The sequence below is a fragment of the Nasonia vitripennis genome, chromosome 1 (assembly GCF_009193385.2).
Source record: "Nasonia vitripennis strain AsymCx chromosome 1, Nvit_psr_1.1, whole genome shotgun sequence".
NCBI lineage: Eukaryota > Metazoa > Arthropoda > Insecta > Hymenoptera > Pteromalidae > Nasonia > Nasonia vitripennis.
The window spans coordinates 20,490,287-20,499,484 of record NC_045757.1 but is presented as its reverse complement, the minus strand read 5'-3'; positions in this window follow the sequence as shown (position 1 = coordinate 20,499,484).

Genomic DNA, 9,198 nt, shown 5'->3' with positions numbered 1-9,198 from the left:
TTTTAGGACCTCCGCTGATTTCGACAGTTTTATTACTACATTCGCAATCTCACGGATCTTGCAAAATAGTATCGCGTGGATTTAGTTTAAATATCGTGCATTAAAAATGCAGTATATAGTATATTCAAAGTCGCGTAACACTCGTTTGTCATACAAATATCCAAGTGCATGTTTTACGAATTCTGCATGCATCAACCTTTCAAAGCAATTAAAAGCAATTAGATACCTTAGCGTTTGTAATTCAAATAGATCGCGGTGCATGCAGAGATGCTTGTTTACCGACTAATTATGCCAACGCAAAGAAATTATACGAATGATGACTTTCACACTTTTCTTGATAAGATATAAGACTGAGAATTCTTTTGATATGCATGGCTTTATTGTCGCTCGAGTAAAAATAGATATACTCACTCGCCACGTGACCGTCCACCGTCGTTTCCATAAGGAGAAGCAGTTTCTTGTAATATGGAGCCGTCGCAGTCATTAAATGATACCCTAATGATATCCTTTAAGCGCGCGTAATGAGCAAACATTGTTCTTCTTTTATAGGAATGAATCCATGCGAAAATTACACCTTGCTTTGTGAAAAACATTAAAAAGTCTGAGAAAGTCTCGAGGGCTTTTTGTCCTATTATAAGCGCTGGAATTGATTGGTTTAGAGCTCTATTTTAATTATAATTGCAGGGTTTATTTGCTTAAGTGGCACAATCTGATTTTGAATGAAAACTTTGCTTTGTTTTCGAAGAAAACTTAATTCACTTCTGCCTTATTTCTCAATCGTGAAAATCGTGCCAATTTCGTTTTTTCTTCACCTCAAACTCGAAACAGCGAGTAATTGGAAGGACCATAATGTTTCGAAGGTCATCACGGTGAAAGTTTTTATATTTTCCCTTAAAGACACATAACGCCTACTATTCATCTACAAAGCGATTCGAGAAAAGCGCTCGACAAAGGATGCCCGCGCAGTTCTGCGTTGAAAAAAAAACCTAAAAGCATGAAAAATAGGCAGAGAAAAGATGAGATAGGCAACGAAAGACTCGTTGTTACAAGTCGGAGGTAGTCCGGAAAAATTAACGGCTCGAAAAATCCGCTAAACACTCTCGCGCGCAGCTTTTCCCATGTACGCACTAGACCTTACACGCCGGCAGAAGCCGCGACAATCGACTTTTGTTTACGTCGCGCGCGTGAAAGCGAAAGGGAATAAGGAGAGAAGTCGTGTGAGCGTACGCTCGTGATAAATCAGCCGCTGATTTTCGCAGAATTCGAGACAATTAAGCTATTCATCCGCGGCGGGATCATTTAATTCGCTGTGCGACGACACGCACGCGGGCTTTATAATGCTAGTCACGCTCGGATTTTACACCAGTCGTCGAATAGCTCGTTCGTTAGAGGCGCGACGGGTAACAAGTGGTAGCAGTAGACACTCGGCTGAATTGGTTGTCTGCTACTACTGCTGCAGGGGATATTATACTTTTTATGAACGCAATCGAATCACGAGTTATCGCTACTGCTGTTATTGCTTTTATATTGCCTCGTCGCCGTGAAATGCTGTTGACTAGGAAAGTAGAACAGTTTGTGCGTTTTACTGTGGAAACCTCAAACATTTTCATATCCCACTACTCATTCTTCTTACGACCTTTTATTACGCAAAACGCAATGATCTGATCTTTAAATGACCTATATTTTTTTACAATGACAGCCACAACAATACTTATAAACGTAAAAACACGTGAAATAATTTACTTCTTGAATTCACTCAAAATTTTTTGCACGAGATTTATTTATTTATAGAAAATAAATATCTAGATGCATGACAATCTCAACCGTAATAATTTGTTTATTTTTTACCGAGCTATTGAAATTATATCAAATTGCGTAGATCGCTTCCTAAGCAAAAAATAGGAGTGCTATTATATAATACACTTCAAGGCATGGAATATAATCGACATTCGATCGAAAATTTATAGATCAGTCTCGGCCAATGCGATCGAGCCGAGGATAACTCGAGCGAGATGAGTTGCAGCCGGATAGATTGAAATAGAAAGTGAGAAAGAGAGATAGAAGGAGGTGAAAAGAGAGGGATATGTGAATATACTTTGAGTTCGCCGGATTCCGAATCGTGAGATTTCGTGCCTTTGCCCTTTCACTCTCGTCTGCTTTTCTTCTCTTTTTCAACTCTCTCCCCAATTCAGGTCCAGTCAGCGATCGCCACTCGTTTCTTTATGTAGCCACTGCAGGTTTCGATCGATTAAACATATACACACAAGCTATAAGCGGAATATTTTTCTCGGTGGGACTTTCATCGGACTCTTTAATGAAAACGTCAGAAGCTGAACTAGTTTCTTCCAAAACGGCCAATATTTATTTTTGGGACCGACTGCTCCTAGCAGGTATATACCTCGCGCTATATTTAAATTCACAGAAATAGACTTTTTCGAATTTCATTATAATATATAGTGACGATATACAGCCAAGTAGCAACTTTATAAATCATAATAAAAGTTGAGTGTAATATGTACTGGCACGGAAAGAGGAAGTATATCCGCGCATGCATCGAGAAAGTATGAGCTTATTACACGATGTATTTTTATCGCTCTCTAAGTGTCAAGTTGTGTTTTTATGATTCCTATGCTTGCCGATAGAACATAATGCTCGGATCATGATCATAAGCATGCATCAAAGTAAATACATATGCAGTATGTTTATATAATTATATAGGTGTCTAAATAATTATTGGAAAAAGTTAACTCTTAAAAAAATGTAACATGTTTAGCTGTTGTATATAGTAGTGCATCTCAACAAGGAATACAAACAATTTTTTTCAATTTCAAATTTCTCTGGACTTGGCCTATCGTTTTATTATGTCAACCTCCTTATTCACGTTAAGACATGGAATAAAAGTAGAGCAATTTTCTAATTACGTATTTATTTCCGGCACATCATTTAAAGCAGCTTTTCTTATTAAACTAGGCTAGAGAAATAAAAAAGGCTCAAGCTTCTCCATGTTCAGATTCGCTTTAATTTGATATTGCACAATTAACAATGATTTTTACATTTACAAGTTAGTGAAAAAATTTGCAGGCACGAAGTACAGCTTTTAAGGAACGCCCATATTGTTGGACATAACTGTCAGCAGACTCAATTGGGGTGAGGAATTTTTTCAATGAAATTAGAAATTAAAAATTTCGGATATTATTTTCAAAACTCGAAATGCAAACAGAGACATCATGCTTCTTTGTTGTTTGTCAATTATGTAAGGTTAATTATATTACGGTTACCTGCGAAGACTACTATCTGTAGCGTAATACAGGTGGAGACGCATTGCAAAAGTATTTTAGCCGGAAAGTCTATAGTGAAGGTATGTTCGTATATGGATTGGGAAACCCAGCGCTCGACAGTCTACTAATAATTAGATCCGTAATAAAAGAGCTTTAGCTCTGAAGACAAAAAGAAATTTCGTTAGCATGTTAGATGAGCGCAAGAAAAGTTTGTTAGCAATATGATAAGTATTTTAAAACTGAAAGAGCTAAGCTTAGCTATTGAGCTCTGTTAGATACTGATGGAAAAGTATTTTTGTTATAAGAATATAAATCATCATATATATTGTGTACTATTTTCACACGTATCGAGAGATCAAACTCAATTGTAGCTTGGCTGCATATAAATCTCTCTAAATTGAGCTTTGATTCCACAGTGCTCTATTCCAGCATGTGATGTTTCCATGCGCTTTCAGGAATCATAAAAATACGTGGAAAAGAGAAACCTACGAATCTTTGGTTGGGCGAAATCAGCGACCCATATGATTCGGTAACAGACTATGAAAATCAAATTTTTATTCTTCACGTGAGAACTGCTATTACACCGCGAATCGTATGGGAAATTCATGCAAACAATCTATACGAAAGTTGTATACGGATGGTTCTATCCGGCATCATGTAGTTTTTTTTTCTAATTGGCGTTGATTTTTTGCTAATTTCGTTTTGGAAAGCCGGATAACGCGATAATTTATTTTGTTTTAAATCTTTAATTTCAGATTCCACCATAAAATAGGAAAATCCTGATTCAATAAATAACATACACCTGAATTTGCATGCTCGCGTTATCCAACAATCCACTTAATGCAAGCCTCATACCCGAAGCCTTGTAATTTTTGAGAAAGTGAAATCTCGGAAATCCTCGAGTTAATCTCGTTGAGGCTCTTCGCTCTGCATGAACAATATTCCCTTCCTATATCCATCGCCTGCTGATTCGTTATCCTATGAACGTTAAAAGAATTCATCGTCCAGAGTAGCTCTTCCGCACCCGGAGGCATCAGTATTCTTGAGCCGACGATCGAGTCTCTCCCAACAATGCAATAAAAAAAGGTTCAAAGCAGAGCGCGAATTACGCAGTCGTTATCCTGGCGAACGCCACCACACGTCGTTGTGAAATCGTAGCATCACTGCACGAAGGAAAGGATATTATACAAACAGGACTATGGTTATATGATCGCTATAGGACGTATTATATACCTCGGGGCGAATTTCTCCCGAGCGCGCGCGTGTGACTTATACCAAGCCGCGCAACCTGAGTCCGTACACGTATGTACATATTTATTGCTATACCGTAGCCAATTCACGCATACACACACATGGCCGTACGTCGTTATATCGGATGACGGTAGCTGCCTCTTTCCTCGCGGGAGCATCGGACTTTGGCTTTCTTCTTGCGACATCCTTTCCCTTTCACGCCGGCCGAGTGCACTGCTGCCGGCGACCTTTTGCTCGCGGAGTCGATCACCGCGATTATTATCGTCTGTATCTGAACTAATTGTCGCTTCCTTACACTGCTTTATTTCACGCTCTGCTGCTTGCGCACGTCTAGATCAGATCTGCTCGATTTTATCAACACGCGTTAACTTCTTCGTACACTGTGTTTACCGGCACGGCCAAGCTTCTTATGAAATCGGAAGTGTTTTGATTTCGGTGCGATAATGGGACGCGGACTATTAAAGACTCTATCGCATCGGCGTAGACACTCATTCATTTGATTTAAAGGTCTTCTTTAAAATGCTCGAGTCGTTGTTTCGGTTCTGCCCGACGATGAATTATGCAATGTTTCTGAGCAATACTTTGCATCTATTGTTGGAAATAGATATTTGCTTTTACGAGACGACATAAACTCAGTGTGGTTGCGCTTGAAATTTAAAATTAAAAAAATCTCTGAAATTTTTACTTTTGCGTCGTTAAACGTAAAGTGGTGAAAGTGTCAAAAGCCATAATGGGCGGTCGCGCACATGCATGTATGCGCAGGTATGATCATTTTCTTGAAGAAAAGGACGAAGTGAATTTTACATATTATATGGAAAACAACAAGACTAGTGAAGGTGAACTTTCAAAATTGATCAAGTTTTTCGGACCTTCGTGATTGAGCATTCGAGTATGAATAATATCTAATAAGGGTTTAACAAATATACCTATTCGTTTTTTTTAACAGATACAAGTACATAAATTATGCGCGCAATTGCATGAATACTGCATCAGAACTCCATTTCTTCCAAAATTAAATAAAACTTTTATGCAAGGTCAACATTTAACCTTGAAACTATTGCCAGAGATCGGCTCCTTTAATCACTAGAGGACAGAAACAAACTGAATCGTTACTCAATCAAGCTGGAAACCTGCGGTGCCCGGATATTCGTGCGCGTGGCGTTTAAACTGATTTCTTCTCTCCACGTGCGTATGTGTATACGCTCGCAGACAAAAATGCGATAACGATGTGCATTAGAAATCGGACGCTTCAGCGGAATAGCTCTGTGATTAATTGTGATTTATCGCTCGTATACGGAGACGAGGCAAAACACTGGAAGGCTTTTAACGCGCTGCCTTCCACAGTAAAGTGTGTTACCTGCATTTCTCTGATTATAGGCGCGGATTAAAGTAAGACATATCTCGAGATGTAGATTCGTTCGAGGCGAAGGAAGACATTAGTTAGTCGTTGTCCATATAGGCAGTCGAATGGAAATTTTTATACACGTGTGGGTATACGCATATTCTTTTCGTGAGAAACAATATGAGCCAAGAAAGCGAGAGTAAAATGTGCTTCGTGGTAAAATTAACTTTCGGATTTCCTTTTCATAAGATGCTCTATTCGAAATCAGTGAGGCTTCTTTATGGCTTTTTAACTTGTCGTAAGATTTTTCAAGTCATACAAATGGTTTTCGGGAGAAAAGCCAGATTTTTATATACTGCTCGGCACAGTACGTTCGCCGTGGTTTCTCTCGCTTGGAAAAGTTTATTTCATTTTGTTGGGAATGTGAGATAAATTTACTTATCTTATCCTGTACATTACTTTCCAATTGAATGTATGGACTGCTTGTCAATATAATTGTTTTATAGATGTTTTGGAATCGATATATTAGTATTTGCGTATAGTATAAATAAACACTACACGAAACTATGAGAGGGTAATGCAAAATTTTTCATTTGCAAGATCTTCTTAGATACTAAACCGAACGAATCAACAATTTCACTTTCTTTAAACACATAGGCTTTACGTGGTGTTTTCGATGTAAAAGCTACGCGTAAGTTTTATAACTTTTTTTATGAGGATACTGATTGCACTACATTGTTTATGCTCGCAAACTCATGTGCATATGTAAGATTTAAAGATTGTTTTGTAGATAATTTGTTATTGTTATTTTTAAAGTTTTCGCACTCTAAGTAATGCATGACAATTATAATTTTTGTCATCCGTTTGGCTGTTAGTTTTCGCGCATGATCTCTACTAACGTAGGATTCTCGACATTTAAAAATCAAAAATTTACGCATGCCTCTGAACGTTTTAGTTCAAAACTGTTGTAAGTTTAGCCTAAACTGAATTTCGATTTGTATAGCTTTGCTGCTTTTAACGAAACACATGCAAATACAATACATCCAGAAGTCGAAAAAGCAATTGACATTAGCTATAAACTCGACCATATCTACTGACGGGATGTGTTGTGTAGTAGAAATCGATGAGTGTAAAATTTAACTTTTTATTTACCAGCAAAAGCTATTCTGAAATTTCGATATCATTAAAATTAATATTGACTGTTCGCTGTCTACATGGAGGAAGAACGAAAGTTAAAAGGTGTTCCCGCACTTAGGCGATCATACTATAACTTAGATGCTATATAATGATGCGCACACCAGGAAGATATTAATCTAACAGCGTTGTAACGAGTACACTGACCCTAAAAAATGACTCCAACTCATAAATCACCTCGTACAATAAAAGTCTCTGCATATGAAAGTGCGTGAATTCTCGCGCGAATTAAGAAAATCCACATTCCTGCAAACCCGTAAGGCTCAAAATGGGAGCAGCTGCCTCGGACGCAAGCAGCACAGCACACTAGAACCGCCGCGATGTTACAAGCGTACATATACCTACAAAGCACGAGAATCGAGCGAGAGCCTCAGCTTCAGGAGGTCCTTACTCGCTCTTTTATTTCCGGCATAATCGGCGCAAGCGATCCTGACTCGTTGCAGCAGGCGTCGGTGCAACTTTCGCCGCGCGTTGCCGGGACTTTCGAGTGAAAGTGAGCGCGAGCGAGGGATGCGAGAAGAGCGAAGAACCGGGTGACCGTGGCATTCGGCCCGTGTGTTGTTTTTTCTCCTCTCTTTCCTGAACGCGTAAGAGGTAAGAGTGCCTCGCGCGCCTTTACGGGGCTATTGATCTCGCACTCGGCCGTATACGTGCACGCGGTATAGACGAGAGAGTCGCTGCAGACATCCAGACGACAAATTGCCCACGACGGTAGAGAAGAGATTGGATGCAATAGGTACTGAAAGACGATCGAGACTGCAAGTGCAATGACGCAGGTTTGTTTACGTTAGCTGCGTTTCTTGCACGGAGGGAGAGCGGATGTTTGTCACCTGTGTGTCTCGCATATGTGCGAGGCGCTCTCAAAGATGCTTGTTCGCAATTGTGTTTCGAGAGTCGACTCTCGACGCCAGGAAAGTTATCGGGAGATCGCTCTTCCTCGGAAGGCGAAGAGGTTTGACAAGGCTTTTTAGACGATGCGCGGCTGCGCGGGCTTTGTGTGTTACCCATTCTTGAGACATTAAGCGCTGTTTATCGATTTTAAGGAGGTGATTAACGAGTTGCTGAGCTTTCTCGAAAACGCTTCTACTGTTCGAGAATCTCTCTTATTATAATTCGCAAAGTGGATCTATTGATGTCATACTTGAACATATAATTTGAATTTTTGAAGTTAGCTTTACCACCGCGTTCAAAGTTTTATAATTTCAGAACATTTTTGATAAAACATTTTGATGCGTTGATAAGAAATTTGTATACAGTGCAATATAATTACAGTCAGCTTTGTTTTTTTACAAAAATACTTTTTTTTCTAATGTTTCGAATCTTTTTTTTTTAATATTAAAACTTGTAAAGCATCTAGATAACTATCGTTTCCCATTTTTATACACGAAACTAAAGCTTTCGCCTTTCTAAACTTTTCCATTAATTCCAATTAAGTTTACAAGAGCGGAGTTTCCGTCGTAACAAAAGCTGAACATTCTCGTAAACTATGAAGTCAGACGAAAGTTGTAAGTTATAAGTCTAACAACGTGTAAGTAAAACACGCACTTACACTTTGTATAGCATTTTGACGCGTAGTAGTAAACGAAAAATGTATTATTGCTTTCCATAAAAAATGTTTATCAATGTTCGTATTGTATGCATTTTAGTGCGAAAAAATCATAATTCGTCACAGATCTGACTCCCATATTAGAAAAATATTTTTATTTTTAATTATCAAGAGGTTTTATATGGATTGTACTTTGAATCATGCTAATGTATTCGATAAATTTCGGGAAAAAAATGTACAAATAAAAGTTCAGCTATGATAATTTACGCATTCGTAATATCTCTCGACACGAGAAAGTGAATGGTATTCAGGCACTTTCATTCTCGAGGCTCTGGAGGCTCGGCTATATGGCTTTCGATCATCGCACTTCAATTCCCTATTTCATGAAGATCAATGATCTGAATCAACGCATATGGGAAGAACATTATTCCGGCCAGACGGGAGAAGAATTTCGAAACAATCGTTAAACCGAACTCACGACTTCCGCGATTTACTCTACAGATAGTCTCGCTACAATGCAGATTCACTTTTTATAATTATGGAAAAAATCTGCGTGTTATGATTAATAATCAAACATGAAATTATAT